General features: G+C 32.9%; 1 long non-coding RNA gene across 1 annotated transcript in view; it reads right to left on the bottom strand.

The window, feature by feature from the left end:
• Positions 1–456: 456 nt before the first annotated feature.
• LOC146406120 (uncharacterized) overlaps positions 457–14,688 on the bottom strand; it is a 32,705-nt gene continuing 18,473 nt past the window's right edge. The window contains exon 3 of the long non-coding RNA XR_014806030.1: positions 457–3,107. This is a non-coding gene — a long non-coding RNA (uncharacterized LOC146406120). The remainder of the gene's footprint in view (positions 3,108–14,688) is intronic.

The raw sequence follows: 14,688 nt of genomic DNA, 5'->3' as shown, positions 1-14,688 counted from the left end.
ACACAAATTGACTTAGAGGGTATTATACTGAGAGAAATAAGTCAGACAGAGAAAGACAAACACTGCACATTTTCACTTATATGTGGAATATATATAAAAAAAGAACAATTATAACAAAACAGAAATAGACATTGATACAGAACATAAGCCATAGTTCCCAGAGACCAGGGAGATTAGTGAAATATGTAAAGAGGATTAAGAATACAAACTTCCAGTTACAAACTTAATAAGTCATAAGGATGTAATTTATAGTACAAGTAATATAGTAAACAACATTAAATAGATTTGTATAGCTTGTAATTTATAAAAAAATATCAAATCCCTATGTTGTACATTGGGAAGTAATATAATATTTTAAGTCAGATATACTTCAATTAAAAAATATTTATATAAACTCTCTGATGTGCTACTAGATCCTTTTATTTCTGGCACCCAGTATATTATGGTTTAATTCTCTTTTTTTCTTTTTTGGCCATACCCATGGCATGATGAAATTCCTGGGCAGGGATCAAACCTGTGCCACAGCAGCAATCCAAGCAGCTGCAGTGAAAATGCTGAATCCTTAACCTGCTGAGCCAGAAGAGAAGTCTAAACATATATATATATATATATATATATGTATATATGTGTGTGTGTGTATTTTCACATATACACTTAATATTATAATCAGAAAGTCAATTGAAAATGAAAATTATCATCAGTGAAATGCATACAGGTATTATGTTTAACCTAATATTTTCTGGAAATTCTATTCAAAATATCTCACTTAGTCGCTACAACATTAGAATGAGTTATTTTAATTGCACATAACAAAACTGAAGTCAAATGAATCTGAAGTCAAGTGAAGTTAAATAATTTACCCAAGATCATATAATTTATAAATATTTAAGCCCATATCTGGATATGCATTTATCTGATTTTAATTCAAGGTTGTTAGAGTTACCCTATGTCAGAATTTAATAATGTATAAGCATGTAAGAATGAAATCACAGAACTTTTTTGAGCAAATGATTTTGTTTCAAACTAATCATCATGAACATATATGAAAATCTAATTTGTAGCAGAATGAAAATAAGCTTTTAAGAATTATTCTACCAAGTGCAAACATTGTGTTCTGCTGACTTATTATTCTTGAATATGTATAATAATGTTATGTATCTCTCAGTCCATTCTGAAAATATTCTGATAATAAAACTCAATGATTCCAAATTTTTCCTGGATCTTTTCAAGATGTTACAATATCATATTATCCAAAGTGGATGAAAATAGAATGCTTAACATAATCTTTGTGAATAAAATGTTTCTCTTTACTTTTAGTTATTGTAAACTAGAAAATGTCAACTTTGTTGGTAGAAGAGAAAATTAAATATTAAGAAAGTAGGGTCAGTAATGAATACTGCCCTATGCATTTACACATAATCAAACTTTCGTGTAATAAATGTTTTCTTTTTTAATCTACTAGTGTAATGCTGTAGAAACAAACTATAAGTACAAAGAAGAAACATATATAGTATTTTTGCTAAACTTATTTAAATTGTTAGATTCAATTCTGTATACACTGAAAATTTAGGTGAAACTTTGCTAACAAAAGTTCACTAAGATCAACTTACACTTTCCTGTTTGATCAGATTCTTTCCTAAAACAGTTGGAGAAGAGAAACGTTTTTAATAAAAACAATGTAAGCCAATATCTCCAAAACCTTCAATTCAAGTGGTTGAAATTGTGTGATTTCATTATAAACTCGCTACAGAAGAATGATTCAAGAAGGAGTCATTTACTCAAAGATACAATTTGCCCCCTGAAAAGTAATAACTAAAGCTTCAGCTGCAAATATGCAAAAGTTCTAGTAGAAATCATGATGAACAATCCTAATAATCAGACTATATGGCAATACATTTAATCTCTCTAGCGTACATGTACTGAATTGCATTCTTCTCTCCTTACCTGGATTAACCACTACTACTCAACTCTTCTGAAACCAAACCTTTCCTTCAAGTCTAAGTTAAAATTGTACGGCCTTCTCCGAATCAGCTAGTCCGATAAATGTTCTTCCCTCCTTCAAGCACCTTTGGTACTTAACTGCCTTTATTGCTTAGGAATTTTTGCATTTTCTGCTTTAGGTAGTTGTTGTTTGTGTGTGTTTTACATCTCCAGTTAGGGTTCATACTCTTGGAAGACAGGATCTACCCGCCTATTGCTTCAATGCTCACTACCAACCCCACACATCCACAAAGCATCATATGCATTATTAACCAGAAAGCCATGTAAACAGTAAGCACTTAGTACTTTTTCTTCAAAGAAAATAATCTAACTATATTTTAAAAGATAAACTTTATATTTATTGACAGACATGATAAATGTGTATAGCAAACAACAGAGATAAAGTAGGTTTTGGAGACTTTGTTCTCAAGTAACAACACCTTCTAAAAGAATTTGCATTAAAAAATCCTTTTGATTCCTATTCCAATGTTGTTTGTGTGTGCACATGTGTGGTGTGAGTTCTTAAAACTGAGAAAATATAGACCCCAAAATTTAGTATATTCAAGGAATTTCTTTATGCTGGATATAGAATGAATAGTATCAGATTTAGAACATTTTGGACATAAAGCAATGCTGCTCAGTGGGAAGGAAAAGCCACCTTGAGGAATAAACAAAGTGATCTTAACAGAATCCCACTAACATTCTTCCACATAGAGGGAAGTGGACAGAAGGCATTGACACATCATATCAAAATAAAATCAAAAGGAACACCTGGATTCATCAGCAAGTCTAGCAAGAGATTCAAACACAAGAGGCTATACTCCTTAGAGAGTGCTTTTGGTTTATAATTTTTAGAGACAAACACACTAGGTGAAAAGTAAAAGCACTGATAAAGATGTTTGCTAAGGCTGACCACCATGCCCCATAAACAGTGGAACCAATCATCTAACAAAGCAAGAAAGCCAGGCCAAGCACAGTTGGGGAAAACCTAGGAGAGAAGAAACACTTTCTATTCAAATTGAATTGAGCCTCAGCCACCATACCTTTTCCCTCAAGCTACTGGATAAATGAAGCAGGTAAGTGCACCACAGAAAATCTGACAGTTTTCCATCTTCATTTGTCTGTATCTGAAAGATATAAACAGATTCAATTTTCAATATGAATACCAGGAAATTGAAATAAGTAATAAGAGCTCATGAGCTATATGAAAAATACTGTATTTTAAAAGGAAAGCATTCTGAAAGACAATGGTAAGCAGTATTAGCAACACCTTTTAGAAAATATCTTATTCAAGTTCTCAACACAATTTAATTAAATTTATGCAAGAATAATGATTCTCTAATTAGGAAATAGGAAAGACAGCACATGACTATATGACTGCTTAAAAAAACCACATATGAGGAGTTCCCGTTGTGGCACAGTGGAAAAGAATCTGACTGGGAACCATGAGGTTTCAGGTTAGGTCCCTGGCCTCGCTCAGTGGGTTGAGGACCCGGCATTGCTGTGAACTGCTGAGGACTCTGGCAGAGGCCAGAGGCAACAGCTCCAATTAGACTCCTAGCATGGGAACCTTCATATGCCACGGTTGCAGCCCTATAAAAGGACAAAAGCAAAACAAAACAAAAAAAAAACTGCACATATTATTATATCATCAGATTTTTTATCAAGTAAAATGAAATTTTTAAAAAATATAAATAATAATCTTAAGAAACTATCTCAGAATTCAGAGAGGCAAAGAAAGCAATACTGATTACGATGACCCAACCAGAAAGAGGGGACAATGCTGAGAGGTTATACAACAGTTGCTTGATAATAACTTTTAAAATCTTTCTGTGCTAAAATCTTAACTTTTCACATAGGAAGAGTTCACAGAGAAACAAGCAACATTACTTAAAAGATACCAAAATTCAGGCATACCTTTGTGAAAATGTTGCACTTTTACAGAACTTCAAAAATAATCTCTATAAGTAGCTTTGAAAGAATCTACAAGATGGAAACTATCTGGCCACCCTCTAACTCATTTAAATAAGAATGTCTAAAGACAATGAGAATTGTGAAATTAGATTCCTAGACAAAGCCAATTTGATTTCAATGTAGAGAGGCAAAAAAAAAAAAAAAAAAAAAAAATTTGAAAGTTGCTTTTAGATAATCAGTGTTATAAAATATGCCATCTGCATGTATTTCTTAAGAAAAAGTGAGCACTCAAAGACACACTCAAAATAACTAAGATAAATTAAATCCTAGAATCGGACTTAGTATATTAAAAGATCCAGTAATATTCCATGTAACCAATAAAATGCAGAAAGAAATAGGTGTATTTACTTTAAGATGATGATAAAACTTTATTCAAATATCCAAAATAATTATTGTAGAAAGCTACCTATTTGAAATAATGATATTAATATAGGTGACATCAAGTTATAATTCTGTTTATATAAGAAAAATCTCAACAGAGAATAAAAGAGCACAAATCTGTCATGCCTATAGCAAATACAGAATATAAATAAATCTAAAATGTAACACTAAACCAAGATACGAAATCAAAATCTTAAAAGATACTTAAGATGTGAAAAATACTCAAAACAAATTAAGGAAAAAATCAATTTCTGAAATACTATGAACATATAGTTACCAAATAAATGCACACACACAGATAAGTACTTACAAAATGTTAGCACTTATTCACCTTGACTAGTAGGATTACTAGTGTTTAATATTTTCTTTTTGAAAGTTTTGAATATTTCACAATTTTCAAAATAAATACATATTCCTTTCATAGAAGAATTTTAATCAAAAACAATTTGTTACGGTAATATAGATAAAATTAAACTACTTTAATATATATCATAATTTTCCTCAGTCTCCTTAATGGAGAAATCAGATTATTACTCCTAGTCTGATGGATATACATTTTCTGTAAATGGCTCTGTAAGTGGTTGTCTCAGCTGAGCTCAAGTGCTTATTGGCCCAGTGTAGCCTGGTACCAGACACTGATATTTATTTGCATTGGTGAATATGCTGGTAGACTTTAGATGTGTTTTTCTGTTTGTTTGCCTTGTTTAGCTAAAAGAGCAAGAATTAAGCACAAAACACAAAATATAAGGCCCAAAGAAATGGTCAGTGGAGGACACCATGCTGACTCCTAGGAAAAAGGGGTGCAGGTAGGAGCCTATGCTTGATTTGAGGCTTGGTAGATTCAGCATAAGTGGTGAATCTGTTCACGGGTTTACTGAATTCAAAATACACCATGGCACTGAACAGAAAGACTACGTATTTGGTAATTCTTCCACTGGTTCTGGAGAAGCTTTGGCACTCAAATGCTCTTGGACCACAGCCTTTGGTCCCAAAGGCAGAAGATTATTGTGACAAGTGTAAAAATAGGAGTGTGTGGCTGAACCACACTGACTCCATTTTTTCAGCTCCACCAGCAGTCCTACTCCTGCTTTTCATGTGATTGAGCTTTAGTCTAACTCACAAGGAATGTACCCAAGCCAGATAAGCTCCTTATCTCCTCTACCCTAACCTTCACTTGGTATGTAAAACTGGAAGAATGCTTCTTGCGGATGCATATGGTTAATGGCCAAGAGACACCCCTGGGAGAGGGAAAAACCCCCCAGCTCCCATCAATATCAACAGATCTGCTTCTCACTTTGTAGTCAGATTATATCTTTAACTTTGGCACCTTTAAATCCCCCTCTATCCCTTTAGGTGGTGTAGAGTCAGCTTGCTTTTGTCTGATCCTGCCTGTTAGTTACCCACGATAAACTTCAAAATGGCACTTTACGGAGTTGCCTGCTTTGTTTTTCAGTTTCAAAGTTCCTTCTCATTTCAGGGGATATTATTTAGTATCTCCAACTTCCAACACAGAGAGATGGAAGCTGTCTACATAAGAACATTTCCATGAATGAGAATACCAACATGGGATTTAAAAATGGTGACCAGCAGTTTCATATGCACAAATTAGAATAGAAGAGGGAACTACAAGAAAAACTTTTTTGATAATTAACAATCAGAATGGTTCATGATCTCATGTCTTTGAGATTCCTGATGGTTCTCCATTAAATTTCCAATATACTTAGAATAATGGCTAAATGCTGGCAGTGACCAACCCCTTTTTACTTAATACAGCATTTGCCTTTTTCATCAAACTCGTTTGTTATCTATTCAACCCATACTTACTCCAAAATTTTGCTCAATCCAGTGAAAGTTGGTTTTGTTTTGGGTTTCTTTTTCTGTTTGTATATTTACAACTTTTTCCCCTTGCATTGGCTAGTACTTATAAATCATTATTTTTTAAAATGATGGTGTGCTTTCTTTATTCCCTGTAGAGTTCAACAGAAATGATTCCAAAGTTTCATTGTGCTAGTGTTTCAATAGTATTTCCATTGAAACATTAGACTATTATAGATTGGTATAAAATTTTGCATTTTCAGTTACATTAAGTTACATTAAAGAAACAGTCATCTGCTAATTTTTTTTTTTTTTTTTTTTTTTGGCCACACCTGTGGCGTATGGAAGTTCCTAGGACAGGTATTGAATCAGAGCCGCAGGCGTGACATAGTTATGACATAGGTGTGACATAGCCACAGCTGCAGCAACACTGGAGCCTTAACCTGGTGCTTCATAGCAGGAACTCTCTACCTACTTCTGTTTTCCTAAGGGTTACAGATAAGGAATAGTTTTAAAACTTTGTCATATGCCTTTTCGGCGTATACTGAGATGGTCATATAACTTTTCTTTGCTGACCTATTTATATGATTATTTATACAAGTAGATTTCATAATATTTAACTATCTTTGTATCTCTAGAATGAACACTTCATGCTTATAGCTTATTTTTCACCCAGAGTACTTCTAATTGAAATAAGATCTTCTAAAAAAAAAAAAATCTACTCTTGCAGTGCTTATATCTTTCCTTGTTTATACAATTTACATTTGTCATTCAGGTCCTATGTTACCTCCTGAGAAAGAGAGTTTCCTTAAAGGTGTTCATTTAAGTGTTCCTTCCTGGAATCACTGTTTATCAATTTGTCCTCCTTTATTTAACTCACAAACTTTCTTGATATCTGCAAATCAATAATTTACATATTTGTGTACTTCGGTAGGATCTCCATATCCCACCATGATGCAGGCTGTGACTTAGTCTTGTTCACTGCTATATAATAGCAACTTAAACAGTACCAGGAATTTATAGAGGGGCAAGGAAGTGTGAGAGAGGTAAGAAGACAAGACTATAAGAAGGAGGGAGTAAGGAAAAAGCAATATATGAAGCATTTTTGAAAGTTACTTGCAAGGGAAGAGAGTGGTCAAACCTGGGGAAATTCAGTGATGATTGATAACACTATCTACTAATGAGACCCAGGTAAATATGTGTCAGAGATTTGCCACTTAAATTAGAGAATAGTTATATAAGAATTATTTGAATAGGTTTACTTAGGATTTATAGCTAAAATATATTTCAAAAGGAAAAACATTACTGTCTTTGCAAAATAAAATGTAGGCATCTATTTTAGCTTTGAAGATGATATATTAGAAAAAATATAACATTTTAGGGTGACAAACACCAGTATCATCATTTTAATGGTTATTTAAATAACTTGCTCAGAGCTATAAACGAAATAGGTCCTGGCCAGATGTACTATTCAAGAGGTTATTTGCTCTCACTGTTCTCAGTCTTGGTGCATTCTTATCCCTCCCCCAAAGAAAAACACCATATAGCATTTAAAAATTTCTCTCAGTAACCCTTAAATGAAGGCTGAACATTGCCACTTTGCCATTATTATGTTATAAAACCATACAAAGCAAAATCTGCAGTTATAGGGATATTGTTCTTCAAATATTTTATATTTCTTCTAGAATGTATGACGCTTAGGCAAGCATTGTTTTCTTATTTGAACCCGTTAGTTGTTTGATTAATTTATTACTTTACTTTTGATTAAATTTGTCAACTTTTGCCCAACTCATTGACTAGGATGATTTTTGTTTAATTAATATTAATAAATAAGATCTTAAGATATATCCCTAGTATATAGTTACTGTAGACATGCTGCCTACCTCATGTCAGCTTCCAGCTATGCAGTTACTTGGGAAAACTAGGTATGAGCATTCAGATGTTACATCATCTCAATTTTTTCTTAAGAGAACTAGATACAAATGGCTTGTGCATGAGGCATATTCACACAGGTTCCTACTAAAAGTAAGTGAAAAATTTTCTAATAAATGTAATAGTCTCCTAAGACAATATCTATAGAAATTTGGGAAAAAAATTCTTAGGAAATGGAGATCAGAAATACCTGAAGGATGTTAGAATAATAAAAAGGTGATACATCTATAGTCAAAAAACCTAATGGTTGCTTAGAAAAGTGATTGTTTATTAACCATTTTTTCTTGACTCCTTATATTCTATGTCCAAAAAAAAATTTTTTTGAGGAGGACTTGGAATGGACACTTGACATCAAATGAGGTCATCATACTTGTAAAATTGAAACCATAGAAACACAAAGAAATTCTGTGAAAGACTTAGTTAGTTTTGAGTAATTACAGACATCTTTTAATTTTGATATTATGATATGCAACCTTTGGGTCCTCTTCCTTCTCATGGGTAAACCCAAAGACAATATTAAAATAAGAAAATTTCAGTTATCTTTTAATTTGATTGACTCATTTTATACTTTTTATCCACTAGCTATTTTTTGAAAAAATCAAAAGTATTGTGAAGTTTCTTACTTGGAAAGAATAGATGCATTGTAATTTATAAAAAGGAATTTCCTTTCTCTATGAACAATCACATCCCATTGTTCATAACATTTATAATCATATGGGCTACATACAAAAATCTTGAAAAATACTGCTTTGCTCGTGTTATTTAAAGCTGTCAATTTTCCCAAGCTTATTAAAATCAAGACTAAATCATTTCACTGAGCAAAGTCTTGAAGTTTTAGTTGCATTGTCATAGGCCTAAGAATAAATTAAAATGTAAAACTCGAACTTGGGAGACATTTAAATGATCAAACTAAAGAATTAATACAGGATAAGCCTAATCTAAGCAGGACAGGAATGAAGCTTTACTAGCAAATCTCTTTCAAGAATCAATAAATGTTAGTGCACAATATTAAATGATATGTTCAACAGCCCAAACATTAATACACTTAACCTGGTTTTCTCAAAAGAGGTTTAACCACATTGGATAGAGCAGACTGATGCTTTAAAATGTAAATTAAGTGTCTCTTTCCAAGAGATTATTTTTAAACTACATAATCCATTAGTATCAAACCAGATTTTTCTAAATTAGACAAATCATTTATTTTGCATGTTCCAATTTCAATATGACAATATTAATACCATAAAATCTGCGTAGACCATCCAAACTTAAACAACATTTTTGTAATAATATTCCTTGGTTAAAAAAAAAATTGTTCATAATTAGTTAGCTTTCTAGTATAGAGACAGAACTAAAACAAAACTTCAGTTTTTTTCAATTTAAAAATAGACATAGTATTGACCCAAAGTGGTCTAAATGACACAACTGCACTGCATATTTTTAAATATTTTAATGAAATTTAGTTGTTTCTTATGTTCATTTAGATTTTGAAATTTTTATTTTATATGTGCTTTTACTTTACAACTCTCAGGACTTAAAATTCTGTGTAATTTAATTTTAAAACTATGTTTGTGTTGAGTATTGTTAGTATGTTATATATTTTGGTCTCAGTCCTTTTTCATTAGATTGAAATCTCCTTGAGGTCAGATTGTGTATTTGCCCCACCCCATAACAAACACAAAAAGTCAACCTGTAGGCAACAAATTTTATTCCTGGAAATTGTTCTGGTTCATCAACTCTCTTTAACTGGCTAAAGTTGCTTTGTGTCTGCTTATCTGGGTCTAATGATTCATCTTATCTATATTCGGTTTAATTTCTATTCGAGGGCATCTTTCTGAGGTACCATCACTATTTTGCTCATTGGACTTCAATTGCATACTTAGCTCTTTATTCTATTAATGCAAGTTACCCTCTTTACACCTTTTAAAATCTGTGTGGTTAAGTTTTCTCTCTCAGGCTCTGAGCCTGATATAACCAAGCCCAAGTTAGTCTTCTGCTCAGCCTCCAGGATAGGGAGTCAGATAGAATTATGCACAATGGGTACTTTAATAACTATTGTTCACTTATTGATCTTTGATCTAAAGGAAATATTTTTAAATAGTAGCAAGATTAAGAGAAAGGCACAATATTTTACATACACAGCTGTTCTAGACATTGGCTGAAACATAACTTGTATATTCCACTATGGGTTAGATAAGTCATACAGGTTATTTTTATTTTATTTTATTTTATTTGGCTTTTTAGGGACCCACCCATGCCATATGAAAGTTCTCAGGCTAGGGGTCGAATCAGAGCTACAGCTGCTGGCCTATGCCATATCCACAGCCATGCTAGATCTGAGCCATGTCTGCAACCTATACAACAGCGCACAGCAACCTCGGATCCTTAACCCACTGAGAGGCCAGAGATCGAACCCACAACCTCATGGTTCCCAGTTGGATTCGTTTCCACTGTGCTATGACAGGATCTCCCATACAGGTTATTTCTCAGCATCCAGCCTGATAACATGTTTTGTTATTATCCTCATCACTGATATAGACAAAACAAATAAATTAGCTAAGGTTTGTTGATTGAATTATAAACATAGACTGTAGTAGAAATAACTTATCAAGACTATATTATGTAAACCTAATTATTATTTTAATTAATATTTCAACAAATAATGATTCAACACATATTGTGTTAAATACAGTTCTAGCAATGGAATAAACAGAAAAATCTGTGCTATCATGAATCTTATTTTCTAATAATGGGAAATAAACTATGAAACAAAATTTAAACAAAATATAAAACAATGTATTAACTGTTGATTTCATAAGTGCAGTAAAGAAGACAAAGTGTTGATGAGAACACTTTACTGAGACAGTGAGAGTTGAACAATGACTGTACAGCACATGAGTGAGGGAGAAGTGAAGATACATGGAGGGATTTTATTTCAGACATAGGAAGCAGCACAAGCAAAGGCCTATGAGAGAAATATGTCTGCTGTGTTTAACAGGTAGAAAGGTAGCCACTTAAGCTGGTGTAGAACAAGTTACTGGGAAAATAACAGGAGATAAAGTCAGAGAATTATGGGTGGCAGCTTATCCTGATTTATACACAATTTTAAGAAATATATTTTTCACTCTTAGTGAGCCAAAAAGCCACTGGATGGGACTGAGCAAAGGAATGAAATGGTCTTGTATATTTTAATAAGATCACTTAACCTGCTGTGTTTGAGCCTGAAGAGTTTGGGACAATGGCTGAAGAAGAAATAAGAGTTTATAGGTTGTTTCATACATCCTGATTTGGAAATGATAGTAGCTAGCTTTGGTAGTAGTAGCAGTGTAAGAAGGTAGATTTTGCATATATTTCTATTGTGGAGCAGATAAGATTTGCATACATATTTGTGAAGGAAAGAAGTAAAGAATTATTTTAAGATTTTTAGATCAAGTAACTAAATAGATGGGAAAACTGTGGTGGAAAAAGGTTAGAGGAGATTATAAGTATTGAATGTTCAGTTTGAGATATCTATTAGATATCTAAGTAGAGACACCCACCAGGTAATTTACATAGATGTTGAGAATCCAAAGGAGAGGCTGATATAAATAACAGACTTGGAATTTTCAGCATATAGATAATTTCTGAAACTGTATGGAATCACTTCAGGAGTGAGGGTTCACTAAAATAAAAAAAAAATAGATTTTCTTACTGAGTTCTGTTAAGAAGAGAGAGCAGGGAGGTCTTCCCAAGCTGGCTCAAAATGACTTGAGAAGAAAAGGAAGTATGTTACAGGCTTGAGGTTTAGTGGGGGGTGGAGGGTGGGGAGGGTCAATGTGTAAAACCAGGGGCTTATGTAGTTTAAAACTCCTCCTGTACCCAAAGGAGGGAGCACCCAGGCTTTTGTACCAGTTTGTGTAGATCTGGGGCTAATGGGGAAAACGGAGGGATGAGGCTGAAAAGATATCAGCAGTCAAATATGAAAAAATGGACACAGACTCCTTAATTTCTTTTAGTTATATCTGAGTTAGGAAATATCTCAAGAGAAGTAGAAAAACAATGCTTTGAACAAGACTAAGTTATCAGGTGGGCCAAATATTGACAGTAAGTCAGGTAATACAAGTGCCTGAATAACTGCTGGATTTAGTACTATGGAGGTCTTTATGTTCTTAGAATAGCTTCAGAAGTGTGTGAGATAGCTTGGAGCTATCTCGAGTAAGATTGAGAGAGAAATTGGAGATTGTGAAATTAGACATTTCTCTATCCAAATTTTATCAGAAAGGAAAATGGAAGAAAAGAAATGGGAAAAAGGGGAAGAAGAGGTGGGGATTAGGTGGGGTAAAGAGAAGCTTGTACTTTTAAGGGCATCTGATGCCTCACATCACCAATTCAGTCACATTTACATGAACTTCAGATTGCACCAGCCAAATAAGTACCAATAATTTGAAGCACTTATTTAGAATTTACAATTTGATATTGTAACTTAACACAGTTACAATAACTTTTAAAAACCACAATAACATAAATCTATTACAGTTCTGAGAATTAGAGGGCAACAATTGATTTTTCACAATCACATGGTATTTTATTAAAAAACGAGCAAGAGTGGAGAAAGACACAGACCAGAATATGTTCATCAGAGTAGAGAATGATAACAAAGCTTCCAGTTTGGTGGTTAATGTGACACTAAGTTGTGAGAAAATAATTAGGATAAATTAATCAAAAGATGAATTCACAAAAGTGAGAAAATCTCCTACATATTTGGCCCTTCCAAACTACAACACAACAAATTGATTTATTGGTTATCTTTCCCTGTCCAAAGGTATTTCTACTATCTGATCTAAAAAATCAGTAAGGCTGGGAAGGAGCAGGGCATCTGATACAGCTTCCAAAAGTGAAGCTCTTTTTATTTCTGTATTAGAATATCTCAGAATGTCCATCTCTTTTTTTCTTCATTATACCTGAAAGTGAGTACTGCTAGTCAGGAAGACCTTCCCACACACTCAATCCATCCAAGTAAATCTTCTAATACTGAGAATAGACCTGTTGTGGAAACACAATACCATATACACTGGCTACCCGTAATAATTCTAGGCCTAAATTCATTATTTACATAACAATTTTCAGGCAAACTGAAGCAACTTGCCTTGCTTTTCCTACCATAGGAGCTGCTTCAGTCAGTTAACCAAAAGTTTATAGACTTAGCTCCTCTCAGTCTCCATAGGCAACATGGCAAAGACATGGAAAGTTCTCCACAGTTAGAGGTTTAAGGAAGTTGATCAAAATTTAAGCCATAATGTATTGAACACTATATTAGTTTTTATTATTTATGTATTTCACAGAAAATCTATATTCTTTCAGGAATAAACACAAATTTTATTAAGATTGAAAATATAAAGGTGATGATATAGAAAGAATTAGGGTAAAAGACAAGAGGTAGAAAGAGAGAGAACAAGTGCGAGGGAGAACTATCAAAAGAGTCCTTATTTCAACCAAGTGAAATGAATGCTTACAATCAGTATTGTTTGGGTGTTTACTCAGGTAGAGAAAGCCAACTACACAGCAGGGACTAGAACTCAAATTACTTGACCATCTTCACCTTATGAGACTCCAGGGGAAGAGGCAAGTAATTACCAATGATGTTAGAACATTAAGCATGTGTACAGAATTATTGCTACCCTCAGCAATCCATACAAAGATATGCACAAAAAAAAAAACAGTTAGCCAACAAACTGAATTAATATTATCAGTTAACTCATCAAGAAACCACCCACACTCAACAAGTATATTTATAAGTTGTAGTATTTTTCTTCTCTTTTCAAAGGAATAAACCAGGAAGAATCAAATACTCTAGATGGTCTTGAAGTAAAATTGCTAGTTAACGAGCTGTGTTGAATAGTTTCTTTAACCACAGTTATAAACTACTTCAGACATGCTAGCTGTTTCAAATGAGCCACGCAATGGTGAAACAAAGATAGAAAGACACTTTTGAACAAGATTTGGGAGACTCTGTTAATGCACTAAATGACATTATGCACAGTTTCTTGATGAGACCGTTTCAACATTTCCAAATTTCTACAACAATTTAACAGTTACAGCAGACCTAGTTTCCCTGAAATTTGTTGTGAAGTTAGTAATGAATTAATTCTACCTGCACCAGATAGAGGATTAAACAACTCATGTTGACTTAAAATAGCTGCAAATTCTATCATGTCCAACTAACGACATTTTTTGTCTGCACAAGAAATTTTTGTGAATTATTTTTACCCTTCTCAGGGGATTAAAGTTAAAGAACAAAATTAACAATCTCTCAATATACCAAATATTTATATTTATGTCCTTAGAAGATTTTTAAATCATGTTTCACTAGTGTATATTTGATATTTGATATGTTATATTCGAGTAAAGTATAATATCTACAAGTTTTATTAATATTTTATTTCCATGATATCTACACTAGAGTAGTTATAACTAATACTGCACTTGAAAATGTTCCATAATTTTAACAATTCCAGATAAAATTAAATATCAGCATTCAATAATACAATATATGATTTAATATTTTGAAAAAATTATCTTTAATAGTAACTACTGAAATACATGCTATGACCCTTTAAATGCTCTCATTTT

Source organism: Sus scrofa, chromosome 1, assembly GCF_054392235.1.
Source record: "Sus scrofa isolate SSC_HxYL_T2T_F1_AM1 chromosome 1, Sscrofa_HxYL_maternal_Yorkshire_Landrace_v2.0, whole genome shotgun sequence".
Lineage (NCBI taxonomy): Eukaryota > Metazoa > Chordata > Mammalia > Artiodactyla > Suidae > Sus > Sus scrofa.
This window is presented reverse-complemented; position numbering and strand designations above follow the sequence as displayed.